Here is a 17,563-nt window from a genome sequence, read left to right on the forward strand (position 1 = left end):
ACACACACACACACACAATTAGGCATAAAATCACTCCAAAATATAAGTATGGTCTGGTTATAGTCTACTCTGTCAACTCAACTGTCTACTGCTTGCAGAAAAAGTCATCTGTAACTTTAGTTGGATTTATAATACAAGGTTCATTGAGTTCTTTATCCAATCTACTGCCCTACCAGACCTCCCATTACTTTCTTAAACACCCAACATAACAGAAGAATGAACAGCTATGAACATCTGATATTAAGGAAATCATTAATTCCCAGTCTTAGTGCCTTTTCCTACACTATCTTGGCCCATTTGTGTCTCCCCCACTTTACAGTCTAGGTTTAGCGTCAATGCTTCTCTCAGTTTCTGTTCATTGTATGCTATCATCTGCTCAGAGTTGCTTCCAACCCAGCATAATCTCCCACGATGATACTCTGAGATGCATGACAGTTTCCCTGGGGAAAGACACCCAGGATCCAAATGCTGGGCAGAAAGCACGGACAAAACCAACTCAATCAAATATTGACAGATTGCTTTCCAGAACCACATTCTCTCATCTCAGACACATTTGGCACTGCTTAGCGTTCTAAATTTCCCAGCGTGATAGAAATGAATTACCATGATTTTGAACGTGCTGTCATATGCTCCTTGGCTTTGAAATTCCACTCCATTCATTTCTGGTTTCTATCCTTTGCTCTTACCTTCTTTACTTAACATTCTTGTATGCATTCTTCTTTTAAACGTTGATTTTTTTTACTCTAGTTGTGTGCATGTGTGTACATGTACTTATGTGTGTACATGTGTCTATGTACATGAATGCAGGTTTTTCTGGAGGCCACAAAAGGTTGTCAGATCTCTTGGAGCTGGAATTACAGATGGCTGGACATCCAGCCTGATGTAGATGATGGAAAGAGAACTTGGGTCCCTTGGAAGAGCAGCAAGTGCTCTTAACTGCCAAGGCATCATTTCAACTCCTCCCATGTATATTCATCATGTGGACTCAATTTAGATGATATCATTTCTCTGAAGAGTTTTGGGATTAACCCTAGTTAACTTAAGACCCCTATTTTCTGAATGTCCTTAGCATCATTTTTACTCTATACACATATACGTGTGCACACAAAATACATGCATATGTGTGCAGTTATATGTAGAGATACACATGCATATGTATCAGAATGCAATGTCATTCTCTTATGAGATAGCTTTTCTATCTCTCTTACTAGAAAATTAAACTGAAATAGACAGTTAAAAAACATAATTATGGAAGAATATAGCATAGTGTCAAACACTTAGTCTTTTGTAGCTGCAACTAGCCAAGCTTTGTGGATTGTCTGATCTGTACTCATATGCATTTGCAGTATTTGTTGAACATGGGCCAAAACGTACAACAATGCATTCAGGTGATTGTAAAGAGAGACCTGTAAGCACAGAACCTCAAGTGGACTGTCAGATGCATTCACATCAGTTTGCAAAATCCACCATTCCAATTAGAGGTGCCATCTTGAATAGCCTGCATTCAGAGTTCCAGAATTGCTCAAAGACAAAATGAACTCACCTAAAAGACTCAGTATTACAGACTGAGGGGTCCAATGGATTTCCTTTGGTAAAGAAGAAAGTTTTTATTCGCGAAGCCTAGCGAGCACATTCAGGGCTGGCTATTGTGCTCTAAAGTTAGAGAATAACTCTCACTCTGCCCAGTGTTAACTCATAAACTCACCGCAGCTGTGGTTACCTGCATAAGAGCTGGTGCAAGATTGATCCCTCAACATTTCATCATGGATGGTGGGAGGAACCATGAGGCCCAACCCCTCCCTGAGAAATGATTGACAGTTAATGGTTGCAGGGGAGGGGTTTCATTTTCCTCAATGGTGGAGCCACTGGTAAAGTTGCCCTTGCTCCAGTAAATAACCCCCTACCCATGCTTGAGCAAGACACTCTAAGTAAACTCAGTGGATCATACATAGAAAGAAGATGTGAAAATAAGAAGTGGCTTGCTGAGAAAGAAGGCTTCCTGCAGGGGAGGATAGAGCATGTGAAAAGTGTTCCCCTTTTAACAGTGTTTCCACTGTGATTGAAAATGACTAAACCTCATTATATAAATGTCGGTAGGTATCAAACAATAAAAGATTTTTTAAAAAAATAGTAGGTTGTGTACAGATATTCAAATTCTTCAGTGCACCACAGAACATTGATAGCTACAAATCTATGAAGCCATTATGTGTTGATAATAGATATTAAAATGAAAAATAAAATTCTGCTCCATATGGTGGCACATGCATTTAATCCCAGCACTTGGGAGGCAGAAGCAGGTGGATCTCTATGAGTTTAAGGCCAGCCTGGTTTACATATCAAGTTCCAGGCCAGTGGGAGCTACACAGTGAGACCCTGTCACAATAAAATAAAATGAAATAAAATAAAATAAAATAATGAGTGTACCTTAACATTCCAATGGCTAGACCAGTCTAGTAAAAGGGATTAAACTCAGACTTCAGCTTGCAGATCTCTAAGTTCAATCATTTGCCCATGTCTTGTCAGGGTATATCAGAGGGGTGACCAGCATGTTAGGAGTAGGTCAGGAGGTTTAAATCAGCTAGTTCTCAAGAACAGCCTGTGTTGTAAGTGAAAAGGATGAGCTACAACCAATGACTTAAAGCATACCAGGCTTCTTAGTGTACTATTCCTGCTGGCAAAATGCATGCCAGGAATCACACTTAGGAGGTTGAGGCAGGAGAATCACCAGTTTAAGGTCAGCTTGAGATACCCAGCAAGCCTAAGTCCTGCCTGAGTCTTACCTGTTTTACATGGTAAGACCCTGACTCCAAGGGGAGAAAAACCCTAGCATCTGTTGTAGACACAAACACCCAGAAACTTAGGGTGAGAATACCCTCCATTTGATAATGGAATATAAATAAAGGCTACAGGTTGGGTCTTACCTGGCAAAGGTAACCTCTGTCTCCATAGAGAGAGACCAAAACAGCTCTCACTGGAGTTTGCAGATGCAAAATGAACTATAGAAACAAGAGATGGAAGATACCCAGGTGAAAACGGATGAAGTAAAGTTATTTCCATTTGTTTTGACACTCCAGAGAATGATCTATGCTAGCCATGCTTTTCAATGAGTGAAATTTATTAAATACAAAGAAAGCCAAAGTAAAAGAATGGATGACAAGCAGACAGACTGCCTGATAGAAAAGAAGGGAGGAAGGAAAGCAAAGCATCAAATTAGGCATCCTAAATTGACTGAGAAAACCCCTTTAAAACAACCAACTAGCATTCCCAATAGAGTCCCAGGCAGTGTCCCCTAAGGTGAAGCTTCCAAGTAAAAGAGGAAATAGTAATATAGAGAGATGACAATGTCAAATTGTGTGCTCACATATTCAGCAGAAATGACTGGGGAGCCTGAGGCAGTTGGATGGACTTTCCCATTGAACTTTGTCTCCATGGCTGAACTTCCAGGTTCTCTCTCCCACTGTAGGCACTTTTCTATCACAGGGTTAACACTCGTGGTCTTTGTTGGGAATGGTCTCCCTTCCAGCTGTTCTCAAGCATATGATGATTTTTACTCTTGACTTGTTTTGTTGTTCTTTTCCATTCCAGCTACAGAATTATTGCATTTGGGTGGGAGTAGAATGAGATAGGGGGTGGCGGCTAAAAACCAGGCAAGGGACATTGGAGGACACTTTGAGACCATTATGCACAGGTCTGAAATAAACCCTGCATCTAGAGCTAACATCTCAGTAAGCTCAAACAGCACAGGAAGGGTTGCCGGTATAGGGTACATTACACTATTACAAATTATATGATATAATTTTATGTATTGCTAATATATAAAATAGAGTCAAATATTCCCCACACCTAACAGTTAGCAAGTGAGTTTGGCATGGTTGCAGGAAATAAAACAAACATATAAAAATCAGTCCTGATGTTAGGCACTCTAAAAGAATAATATAAACTTAAATTTTTTAAAAAATTATTTTAAGTGTGTGTGTGTGTGTGTGTGTGTGTGTGTGTGTGTGTGTGTATACCTATGAAGGCCAGAAGATGGCATCATGGCCCCTTGATCTGCACTTGAAAGTGGTTGGGAGTAGCCTGATGTGGGTGCTAAAATTTACACTCAGGTCCTCTGGAAGAACAAGCAGTATGCATTCAACCCAGGCTGCTCTTCAACCTCAAAAACTTAAATTTTATAAAACATTTTAGCAACTATAAAATATGTGAACTACTTAAAGGAAATATGACAAAATACGACAAAGGAAAGATCTGTATTTGAAAGGCTAAAAAAATACTGAAATGAATTAAAGACTTAAATAAATGAAATACACTGTGTTCACATGTCACACGACTAGATATAATTAAGCTGTCAACTCTCTCTAAATTGATCTATACATTCAATACAATCCTAATTGAATCCCTGTGATTTTTTTTCCCTTAGAAATTGACTCATTATGAAATTCACATGGAAATGCAAAATAGGTAGAATTGCCAAATCACTCTGGAAAAGAGAAACAGAACTGGAGGACTAACATTATTTTATTTAAAACTTAAAGTTACAGTAATCAAGATATGGGGAATTAATGTAAAATAGGCAATTAGATTAAAGAAACAGTGGAAAATGACATTTTTGTCAACAGTAACCCTAGAAGGGCTGCAGAGTGGGCTCAGTGCTTATGAGTGTGCACTGTTCTTGCAGAGAACTCAAGCCCAGTTCTCAGTAGGCACTTGACAGCTCACAGCTGCCTATTACTCCAGAGCTAAGGGATCTGATGCCATCTTTTGGCATCCATACATACCTGAATACGTATGGCATACATAAACACAGTGATGTCTGCCTGCCTGCCTGCCTGCCTGCCTGTCTGTCTGTCTGTCTGTCTGTCTGTCTGTGTCTGTCTCTCTGTCTCTGTCTATCTCCATATATCATAACATATAGAAAATATATCTAAGTGGATTTTGCAACAGTGTCAAGTCTAAATCCACAAGACATTAAAAAAAACATAGAAATTCATTTGTGAACATAGGTTAACACACAGACATACACATACCACACACACACACACACACACACACACACACACACACACACACACGAGCATTTAGCTATGAGCTATGATACCAAAGATACAGCCTTTAAAAATATCTAAAAATTGTTCTCCCAAAGAATCATGTCTTCTGCTCTTTAAAAGTTACTATTAAAATGAGTTGACAAACACAATAAAAATGGGTCTCAAAATTGCTCTACTGAGTGAGAAGAGATGGATAGGATTGAGTATATACTAAACTGGGTATGGTTCTATCACTCTGGAGGAAGATGGATCTTTCTTAAGAATTCAAGGCCAACATGGTCCCCAACACACACACACACACACACACACACACACACACACACACACACACACAGACACACCCCACTATTTTCTGCTCTGTGTGTGTGTGTGTGTGTGTGTGTGTGAGAGAGAGAGGGGGGGGGGGAGAGAGAGAGAGAGAGAGAGAGAGAGGAAATACAAGAACAGAGAACACACACACACACCCCACTATTTTCTGCTGTGAGAGAGGAAATACAAGAACAGAGAACACACACACACACACACACACACACACACACACACACGCGAGCGCGCGCAAACACACACACACACCCCACTATTTTCTGCTGAGAGAGGAAATACAAGAACAGAGAACAGACACACACACACACACACACACACACACACCCCACTATTTTCTGCTCTGTGTGTGTGTGTGTGTGTGTGTGAGAGAGAGAGAGAGAGAGAGAGAGGGAGAGAGAGAGTGAGAGAGAGAGAGAGAGGAAATACAAGAACAGAGAACACACACACACACCCCACTATTTTCTGCTGTGAGAGAGGAAATACAAGAACAGAGAACACACACACACACACACACACACACACGAGCGCGCGCAAACACACACACACACCCCACTATTTTCTGCTGAGAGAGGAAATACAAGAACAGAGAACAGACACACACACACACACACACACACACACACACACCCCACTATTTTCTGCTCTGTGTGTGTGTGTGTGTGTGTGTGTGAGAGAGAGAGAGAGAGAGAGGAAATACAAGAACAGAGAACACACACACACACACCCCACTATTTTCTGCTGTGAGAGAGGAAATACAAGAACAGAGAACACACACACACACACACACACACACACACGCGAGTGCGCGCAAACACACACACACACCCCACTATTTTCTGCTGAGAGAGGAAATACAAGAACAGAGAACACACACACACACACACCCCACTATTTTCTGCTCTGTGTGTGTGTGTGTGTGTGTGTGAGAGAGAGAGAGAGAGAGGGAGAGAGGGAGAGAGAGAGGAAATACAAGAACAGAGAACACACACACACACACACACACACACGAGCGCGCGCAAACACACACACACACCCCTTGTAGAGATGACAAATATAGTATCAACTTGACACAAGCTAGATTCCCTTGGGAAGAAAGTCACAGTGAGGTATTGGGTTAGCCTGCAGACTTGCCTGCAGACACAGTCCACTACGGGTGTCACCATTGCCTGTAGAAGGGATTTGAAGCACCAAAAAAAAAAAAAAAAAAAAAAAGTGGGTATGGAGAGCTGAGGACTATCATGCATGTATTCATTGGTCTCCATTTCTGATAATGGATGTGATACGACCAACTTTCTCAAGTTCCTGCTGCTTTGAATCCTTCCTCCCTCCTTCTTCCCTTTCTTCTCTGGTCAAGCATAATGTTAACTTCCTCTCCACCATGCCTTCCTTTCATGATGGACTCAGTCTCCTGAAGGTATGAGACCAAATAAATCCATGAGGCCAAACATGAAAATTATAGTTTTCATATCCCCCCTTTCAATTGAGTTATTTTTGTATGTGTATGATAGTGTGTGTGTGTGTGTGTGTGTGTGTGTGTGTAGTTATATGTATTCAGATCACTTCCATGTGCTTGTCCATGGTGAAGAGTAACTTGTAATGGTGGGCCAAATAAACCCTTTCTCCCACAAGTTGTTTTGTTAAGGTGTTTGTATCACATCAACAGAAAACAATAGAGTTGCTCACAACCAATTAAGTATCTTAAATAATAAAGAGTTGAGATAAAAACAAATAATATCAGAAACAGGAGATTCTGGGTAGTAGAAACCAAAGGGAAGCCAGCATCACAGTAAAGACAAGTCCAGAACTATAGGGGTGACTTGAAGTTCAGACACTGCACAGATTGTCCTGAGCTGTATAAGAAGACTAGCTGAGGGTGAACCTGTGAAGAGTGCTTTTCCAAGTTTCTGTTTCAAGTTTCTGCTTGAATTCCTGCTCTAACTTCTGTCAGTGGTATAATCTGCAAGCAAGCTAAATGCTTTCCTCTCTTAAGTCACTTTGCTCTGAGTTTTACCACAGCAGCAGAAAGAAAACTCGAGTAGCATCACCCTTATTCAACATCTGCTAGACATAGACACATTATTGTTGACTGTGGAATCCCCCTCACAGGCTCCTATGCTATATGCTTGTTCTCGGTAGGTGGTGCTGTTTTGAGCGGCTGTGAACCATTTAGGAGGTTGGGCACAGCTGGAGGAAGTAGGTCAATGAGGGAGGTTCTGTAGGGTATATTATCATTATCTTTAGCTGGTACTTTCTTTTCTCCACTCTCTTTGCCCTCCCCTCTTCCTCCCCCTTTTCCTTTGTCATCTTCTTCTCCCTTCTCTCTTCCCTCTGACTCTCTCTGGATCTCCCCACCACTTCCCTCCCTCCTTCTTCCCTCTCTTCCCTGGTCAGGCATAATGTAAACTGCCCTACCTGCCATGCCTTCTTTTCATGATGGACTGAGTCTCCTGAAGGCATGAGACCAAATAAATCCTTGAGGCCGAACATGAAAATTACATTTCTATATCCTCCCTTTCAATTGAATTATTTTCTGTATGTGTTATGATTGTGTGTGTGTGTGTGTGTGTGTGTGTGTGTGTGTGTGTGAAGTTATATGTGTTCAGATCACTTCCATGTGCTTGTCCTTATAGAGGCCAATGGACAGCCCTTGGATGCCATTCCTCAGGAACCACAAACATTCCTAAAATCATCTATCAAGTAATGTGGTCAAGTAAGAAAAAAGCTAATAAAAATAGTTATTAGCATTTTGAATACTGGAGGTAGGAGGATCAAAAGTTCAAGGCCAGACTACATATACAATGAACTCAAGGCCAGTTTGGGCCATATGGGACCCTGAATCAGAAAAAGAAACATGATTATTAAAATTTGAATTGGCTTAAATTGTATACCATTCTTCACGTGTTCACAAGTGTCCCAGACAGCACTTCCCCACAGGAGTTTTAGAGTTACAAAGAAATGCTAGTAAGGAGGTGGGTTTGCAAGTGTAAAACATTTCTATTTAGAAAGCATAAGGTAATGGTTGGCTATTTGTCTCAGTATTCTCTATATATTCAGGGCCTTCTTTGCTTTGCATCTCTCTGAAACATGAAAATTACATATTTTATATCCTCCCTTTCAATTGAATTATTTTATTATGTATATGATTGTGTGTGTGTGTGTGTGTGTGTGTGTGTGTGTTTATATGTGTTCAGATCACTCCCATGTGTTTGTCCATATGGATGCCAATAGACAGCTCTGGATGCCCTTATTCATTTGAGACAGTATCTCTTGCTGGTCTGGAGCTCACCAAGTAGACTAGACCGGCTAGCCAAGGAGCCACAGGGATCCAACTGTGTCTACTTCCACATTGCTGGGATTACAAATGCACATTGATACACCCAGCTTTTTATGCGTGGGTTCTAAGGCTCAAATACAGTTCCTCATACTTTACGGACTAAGCTTGCAAGAGTTAACAGATAGTATTTTCTCTCAACAGATAAACAGATACTCTCTTCATCAGAACAGATTGGGAAGGTAAGGGGAAATGGGAGTGATTATGGATGGATTATGGCTTATGGACAAGAGTGGGTGAGCATAAGGGCTCTATCTATGCTACAGATACTAAATTCGATGCTTTTCTGAATTCATCCATGATGCACTTTGCTTGTACCGTATCCTTCATAGCCACGCTCAGAAGCATCTCATTCCCTGAATGAGAGGCTGGAGAGATAGCTCGGCAGAGTGCTTTTGCATTTGCTACTCTTGCAGAGGACCCGAGTTTGATTCAAGCATCCATGTTGGGTCATCCGTAGGGTCTCTAAGTGTAACTCAAGGAGGTCTGAGACCAGTTCTTGCATATAGATCATTTTTGAAAATTAGAAATCTTTATGATTTCTTCTGTGAAAGTCCCTCTGGCTGGCAATATCTATGACAGTTTCTGAGTCTCTGGCTAAAACTCACAAGAGCAAACCTGCAGCTAACCATATCGCCAAGATAGATTGAAAGTTACTGATTTATTTCAAAATAATACATTTGGGGACCACTGTTCCAACTGATCTGCTTACGAACAAATTGCCCTCTCAGCATCCCAATTTGTATCCCCCAGATGGTCATGTTCTACAAAGTATGCCAAATGATTTGTGTTATTACATATTCAGAGAGAACTAATATTTATACGTGGCTTATTACATTTCAGGCATGGTGCTAGGTGCTGGAGTTAAAAAAAAAAAAAAAAAAAGGTCTGATAGGATCCTTACCACAGCCCAGTGGGGAAGACATTATTAACTTTCACCAAATGAATCGTGCACAACTTTAATTCCTCGACTGGGGTCGTGAAAGTAATAAATGGTGGCTCAGCCATCCAGTGTAAAATTCCCTTCAATAACCCCCGCTGCTGCCTCCTACAGCTGAATCCTTCTAGATAATTCTATATCTCTTCATCGCCTCCCACCCTCTCAGTCTTTCATTAGTCTCTAGTGATTTGCAGAAGGTGCAGGGGGTGTTCTGAACGGAGCCAGGTTTGGCTTCTAGGGAAGGATATTTTGTGTATTTTACATTTTTATTTGATGCTGGCAATTAGCGACAGAGGGCTCATTTTGCCAATCACCCACGCAATTGGAAAATCAACGCACACGAGAGGCAGCCATGCAGCTTTCAGCATCTCACCTCCGTCAGTCAGAAAGAGATTGCCCTTGTTTCAAACTTCCAAAGTGCAGGTGGAGATGAGTACCTCTCCATGACATCAGTCTTCGCAGGGTGTATAATTTGAGACACTTGTCTATTGAATCCCCAGACTCTAGAAACTCCAAGGCCACACCAGCTTGGGGTACTTGAGTTCATTCACTCTTTCAGCCCAGCCTTCACTGTCTGAGAAATGTTATGGGCTGTGTGCCACATATTTGTTACATACATATTTATGAGCATCTACTTTGTGACAGACACAATGATATAACTAGATATTCTCTTAATTGGGAGAAAAGCTCTTTTCTTGGGCAGGCATGAATGCCTCCTCTATGCCACCTGACATGTACTTTATTCAAGAGACTAATGAATGAGATGATCAATGGTGCCTTAATCTCTTGGAAGAAATTGTTATGAGGTCTCCCTCTCTCCCTCCCTCTCTTTCTGTGTGTTTCTATCTCTGTTCTGTCTCTGTTTCTGTCTGTGTCTCTCTGTCTCTCTGTCTCTCTCTCTCTCTCTGTTCTGTCTCTGTTTCTGTCTCTGTCTCTCTGTCTCTCTGTCTCTCTGTCTCTCTGTCTCTCTGTCTCTCTCTCTCTCTCTCTCTGTGTGTGTGTGTGTGTGTGTGTGTGTGTGTGTGTGTGTGTGTGCAAAGCCTATTCACATAGAGAGGCTAGAAGAAGACGGTAGACATCCTGCTCTCTCATTATCTATCTTATTCCCTTGAAACAGGACTCTCACTAAACCTGAAACCTACCAGGTTTTGGTGAGACCAGCTGTCTAGCAAACCTGGTGATCTTCCTGTCTCTGCCCCACATGGCCCTGAGTTTCAGACATGCACACTATGCATTTAGCCATTCAGGAATGGGATTTCTTATCTAGCTGGCTTCCTTGGGCATGCCAACTTGGAACCTTTTCCTTTCCTCCTCCTGTTTCTTCCCTACCCCTCCCTTCCTTCCCCCTGTTCCTCCCTTCCTCCCTCCCTCCCTTCCCTCAATCAATTTCCCCATTATAGAGATGGAAATCAGGGCCTTTAGCATGCTAGTCAAGTACTCCACCCCAGTCCACACCACAACTCTGGCCTTTCAATTTTGAAAGGTAGGAAAGCACAGGCAGTTGTGAACTTGACAATATCTTCATCTGTGTAGAGTTGTCTATTGAGCCGCAGGCCAGCTGGATGGCAAATGAATGCAAGAGAATATAATTGTGTGGGTTAGTTCTTGTCAAGTTGACACAAACTATAGTCACCCAAGAAGAGGTAACCTCAACTGAGGAATTATCGCTGTCATATTGACCTGTGGGCGTGTCTGTGGAGGTATCTTCTCAACTAATAATTGGTGTGGAAATGCCTAGCCCACTGTGGGTGGCACTATCCCTGGGCAGATGGGACTGGGCTGTATTGAAAAAGGTAGCTGAGTAAGCCAGAGAGAGCAAGCAAGTAAGCAGTGTTCCTCTGTGGTCTCTGCTCCAATTCCTGCCTCCGGGTTGCTAGCCAGGCTTCAGTCAATGAAACTGTTCCCATGTTGGAATGTGCAGTTTACACTAACCTCAATCCGTGTTTCTGGGCCTCAGGTCTTCATATTTCTATTCAAGAATAAAATACCTCTTATGCCTTGTGATATAAGACTTATGGATTGCACGAACGTCCATATGCTATGAAATACTGGTATGCCGCAGACAAGCTATCCGTAGTAATATGTGGTGGACAGATTGAGTAATCACACACGTCTGACATGTTTGGAAGGAATACAAAGGGCATGGAGGGCGGGTAGTTTTACTTATCTACTTTATTGATTACTCTCTTGGTGTCTTAGGGTTTCTATTGCTGTGATTAGACATTTTGACCAAAGTAACTTGGGGAAGATTGGGTTTATCAGACTTACACTCCAACATCACTGCTCATCATGAAAGGTGGGCAGGGCAGGATCCTGGAGGTAAGAGCTGTTACAAAAGCCATGAAGGAGTGCTGCTTACTGGCTTGCTCCTCGAAGTCACTCTGCCTGCTTTCTTATAGTACCAAGGGTGGTGGCCAGGATGGGCTGGGCTCTCTCCCATCAATCAACAAATAAAATAGTATATCCTACAGGCTTGCCTATAGGACCTTATGGAGACATTTTCTCAATTGAGGCTCCTTCCTATAGCTTGTGTCAAGTTCACAGAAAACCAGCTGCACAGCTAGTTTGCCTTCTATTGCTGTGGTAAAACACTGAGGAAAAGCAACTTAGGGAGGAAAGGTCTTGTTTCAGCTTACAGGTTAGAGGCTATCATGGTTAGAAGCCAAGGCTGGAATCAGGAGGCTGGAACTGAAGCAGAGACCATGGAGGGACACAGCTTACTGTCTTGCTTTCTACGGCCTGCTCAGCTGTCTGTAGTTCCAGTCTAGGAAGGCGGAAACAGAACATCTCCAGAGCAAGCTAGCTAGGACTTATTGATATCATATCATAGCATATTATATCATATAATATATTATGTTCATTATGTATATATTATAAATTACATATTAAAATTATTAAATTCAACATGCTATTATTATTATATTATACAATATACATTGTAGCATATCTATACCTACATCAATCTCTCTCTCTCTATATATATATATATATATACATGTATATATATATAATATATTAATTCTCATTAGCTAGGACAGTAGCCATATTGGTTGTGTCCTAGTTTTCTATACATAGCACCATCAGAAAACAACTTAGGAAAGAATGCTGCTCTCTCTCCCCTGGCTGGCTGAGCCACCATTCTTGTATAGTCCAGCCCCATCTGCCCAAGAATGGCCCCACCCATAGTGGTCTTTGTCCTCCCCCCCACATCAATTATTAATCAAGGAAACACCCACAGACTAGTCTGATGGGGACAATTCCTCTGTTGGGCTTCCTTCTCCTCAGGTAACTCTATTGTGTGTCAAGTTGAGAAGAAATGGCCAGTAGAGGTGAGCTCTGGGTTTGACTGGCAGTCCCTGCCACACTGAGTAAGTTAGGAAAGCAAATAAGGGTGATTCCAGGTATCGACCTCCAGTCTCCATGTGTACAGTCACACAGGTGCATAGCATCCCCACATACATGTGCCTACCCACATGAAAATGTGTGCATATCACAAACATATACCAAAATCGCGGGAGAGGTGAGAACTCCCCTTCAAATTGCAATGTGTGATTTCTCACACATATCTCAGGAGAAAAGCAAGGAGAAAGCCACTCAAATAAGTCATCACTAGCGTACAGAGCCACCTACAACACTCAGAGGGGTTCAGTTAACACTAGGCACTCAGAAGTGCTTGCTGAGTGAGTGATTAGATGGAAACATGAATGGGTAAATGAACCATTCATCTTTATACCTGCCCCTCTGAGGCACTTAGCTCAGGGCCCGGCATGCAGCAGTACGTGATAAATACTTGTTGAATTAAATGGGAACACCAGAAGTTATCGCTTAGCACACGCAGAAGTAATGCCAGATAAGAACTTGAGAGCCTCCAGTACCCAAGCAGTGCTCCCATTTAGGAAGCCAAAACCGACACTATTCATCCTTCACATCTCCTAGCAGAGTACAAATTAGTGGCTTGGAAAATTCCTCCCGGCTCCAGGGTGACGCCGACATTAACCTAAATAGGAAAAGCCCTTGTGGTCTTGCTGAGCCTTGCCTCTCATGGAGAGTTTGCTCAGGCTTGACAAAGTCCAGAAACAATCACAGGGTGCCTGCTTTTAAACAGTCACCACGAGGGGTCAGCTAAGCCAGAAATGCTCAGTGACAGAACCATTCTCAGGGCTGACACAGGGGGCTCACTATGGCAGGTCCTCAGCTGCCAGCACAGAACATGCAGGACCTCCGAATGAGAGAGAGCCTTGTGATGCCTTCCCCAGTCACTGTCTCCATGTTCTGCAGATCTAGCACCACCCATGGTCTACTGTGTCCCCCCAGGGACCAGTAAAGAGGAGAGAAGCAGCACAGGGCCGATTACTGCACATGAATTATTTATTCTTATTAGCATATGAAAATGCTGTCAACAGCAAGCCAGCCTGCAATATTGCTAGTGGCAGCTAGACCCATGTGTATGGGGCCAGAGACTCCTGTGCAATGAAAGCAACCATATGTTCAACTAGAACAGCCAGCAGTGGTTAGCGGGGCTGCTGTGCCTCAGACCCGGTTTGGATTCTCCACGTCGTGGGGCAAAGTGGAGAGGCACAGTAAGTGGAAATGCACACATATCTAGACCAGCAAACATCAATGCACAAGAGAGAACAGTGGTCCTGCACTGTTGGTAATAACTGAACTTACAGTGTGTCCCTGGAACCCCCAGCACCATGGGGAGGAGACAGGAGACCACTGGAGCTTGCTGGAGGCCAGCCCAGTAAGAGATTCAGTCTCAAGGTAGAAAGTGGTGGAGTAAGATACCTACCAGACATCCTGGTCTGGCCTCAACATGTGTGAGTATCTGTGCAGACATGCATGTGCAGAGAGCATACAAATGCATGTGCATACACCACATATGTAAATTAAAATGAACAAGAATTGTTGTCACGTTGGAGCTTTAAATGCTTTTCTCCTCCAGAACACTCATCACTGAAAGCTTGGTCTTTAGTGAAGCAGTGTACGGAGGTGGGGGCTTTCAGGAGGTGATTGGCTCATGAGAGCTCCAATGTCATCAGTAGGTTAATTAAATGACAATGGATTTATAGCTAAGTGGACTATATGGAGACAGAAGAACCTTCTGGAGGTGGGGCCCAGTTTAAGGAAGTAGGTCATTGGGAACATGCCCTTTAAGGATATATTTTGAGTGCCGTGTGTGTGTGTGTGTGTGTGTGTGTGTGTGTGTGTGTGTGTGTGTGTGTGTTGTTATGTATATCGCTTATGCGTATTGTGTATTGTATGTATGAGTGCCGTGTGTGTGTGTGTGTGTTTGTGTGTTGTGATGTATATCGCTTATGTGTATTGTGCATTGTATGTATGCTGTGTGGTGTGTGTTTTGTGTGTGTGATGTACATTGTATATGTGGTATGTCTGGTGTGTGTGTGTGTGTTTGTGTTTGTGTGTTGTGATGTATATCGCTTATGTGTATTGTGTATTGTATGTATGCTGTGTGGTGTGTGCTTTGTGTGTGATGTACATTGTGTGTGTGTGTGTGTATGTGTTTGTGTGTGTGTGTGTGTGTGTGTGGTACATGCAGGTGAGTATTCATATACTCTCTTCCACAGAAGCTATTTGGAGTCATTCTAGATCTTTCTACAATTAATCAATGCCACTTCTTTGTTCCCAGCTCAAGCCTTGAGTTCTGATTCTGATATGTGAAACCAAGAATTATTGGTGTTCCGCTGGGGATGCTCAGGGCTAAGGAGCTGGTTGCGCCCAGATCAAGTGGAAATTAAAAAGGCCCTCCGGGATTGCAGACCCAGGCTTCATTAAGACCTAATGAAAACCTGCCACGGGCTGAGCACAGGCATTTATGAGCTTTTTCCTTTTTTTCCTGTTCGTGGCAGCCTTCAATATGATTCTACTATGTCTGGAAATTCAATAACTTGAGGCAGAAGCTGCAGCAGGGGGATGGCAGATTTCCTTCCAATCAAAAATTGGGTTTCTGGGATCTAAGGTAATGCTGTTATTAGGAAGGTCCTTAAAGAGGGCAGCAGGGATGAGGAGGTGTCTTGGTAAGAAAGATTGCTGTTCAAGCATCAGGATCTGAGTTCAAATCCCCAACACTTACACCAAATTCCAAGTGTGCCCCTGTGTGTGCTTGTGACTCCATTATTGTAGTGGACAGACACAGGAGCATTGCTGGGACTTGCTGACTTCAGCCAGCCTGACTCCAGTTTCTTGAGAGATTTTATCTCAAAGGAATAAGGCAGAAAGCTAAAGAGCAGAAAACCTACCATTGTCTCCTGATCTCTATACGTGTGCCAACAGGTGCATATTTATGTACACATGAGTGTTTCTCACACCTATTCAAAGTAGCTTTGTCTGGGACCAAGCATTGACCACAGGAGCCAATGGGAAACACTCCATCCTCAAGCCGTAGCAATGGTGAATGGTGCAGTCACTGTGGGTCAGCCAGACTGCTGAGTACACAGATACTTCAAAGGCAAGATCTGCAACAATGGCCTAGTGTGACATCAGTGGAAAGGGTATGGGAAAAGCAAGAAGTAGGTATTGATAGTAAGTAGGTTGCATGTATAGAGGTTAGAGGACAATGTACTGGAGTAAGAAAGTCATGAGGAAGGATTCAAGTTGTCAGGCTTGGTGGAAAGAGCCTATACCTGTTGAACCTTCTTGCCAGCAAATGCCCCTCCCAAAACCAGGTTGGTTTGTGAATATTTGCCTCCAGTATAAATGCTCATAGTTGAGGAATGTCTTAATGGGTGGACAGAATAATCTCAGTGTCATTACCCTCAAACTCCACGTATCTAAGTCCATGTAAAGTTGTGCAGTAGAAGGTAAGGGCAGTCTCAGAGGTATGGACTTCTCATACCTCTGTCTCCTGATGTCACTCTACATCACTGGCTGTCAACTATGCTTTGACCCCCAATGGGGGCATGACCTACAGGTTGAACCACTGCTCTAGAGTGAGCAGTGCACTGACATCGCTATTCAGCCTACATCTATGGAAGCACCAATTATAAGACAGCCTTCCTCCGGGGGTTCATGCAGGATGTTTTAAGAACTCCTTCCCTCGGGAGATGTAAACACCATTACCTCCATACAGAGCCCCAGTGACAAGTCAACGCATGATTCCCCTACAGTTCATCTTGGGGAGCCAAAAGTGTATTGGACTTTCTTACAGAACACGAATGAGGAACATGGCGGACCTCAAGGAGGCTACAATAACTCTTTGCCTGGCACGTATTGTGACTTCCCCATAGTCCCATAGATGGAGCCCTCTTGAAGTCAACTCCCGAGACTACATTATATATTCTAGCCCTTCCTAGACCCAGAGGCCCCTTGCAATTATGGCAGAACTACACACAAACCCACTGGGAAGAATGGCTAGAAACTCAGGTGAGGGTTGAATGACCTTTCCCATCTGCTTCTCCCTTGAGGGAATGTTAACAGTCTACAAACCTGCTTGACCAAGATAGTGTCTTGCAAGAAGGCACAGCTTATTTGACAGAGGCGGTGGCTGTTTTGTTTGGAGGGCCATGTTCGACACAATAAAGGGGCAGAGAAGTAGATGAAACACTTGATCTGCAGTCCTGGGAGTGTCAGCTCAGTCCCCCAGAACCAATGCTAAACTTCTGAGTGTGAAGGCGCATACCTGTAATTTCAGTACTGGGGCATGGGGACAGGTGAATCTCCAGGGCTCACTGGACACCCTGTCTAGCCAAATGGGAATTTGCTAGCTCTACTGAGAGACTCAGCTTCAAAACACAAGATGCACAGCAATGGGGAAAGATATACAGCATTGATCTTTGGCACCTATGGGCACTCTTGCACACACACACACACACACACACACACACACACACACACACACACGTGCATGCACACATGCGCACACACACGAACCACAGAAGGAATTCATGCAGACACCTGGAG

General features: G+C 42.9%; 1 long non-coding RNA gene across 4 annotated transcripts in view; it reads left to right on the forward strand.

Moving 5' to 3' along the window:
* The window catches only part of LOC120095926 (uncharacterized), a 95,252-nt gene that overhangs the window by 65,318 nt on the left and 12,371 nt on the right, over nt 1-17,563 (forward strand). The gene's annotated exons all lie outside the window — the stretch shown is intronic.

This window comes from Rattus norvegicus, chromosome 12, assembly GCF_036323735.1.
Source record: "Rattus norvegicus strain BN/NHsdMcwi chromosome 12, GRCr8, whole genome shotgun sequence".
Lineage (NCBI taxonomy): Eukaryota > Metazoa > Chordata > Mammalia > Rodentia > Muridae > Rattus > Rattus norvegicus.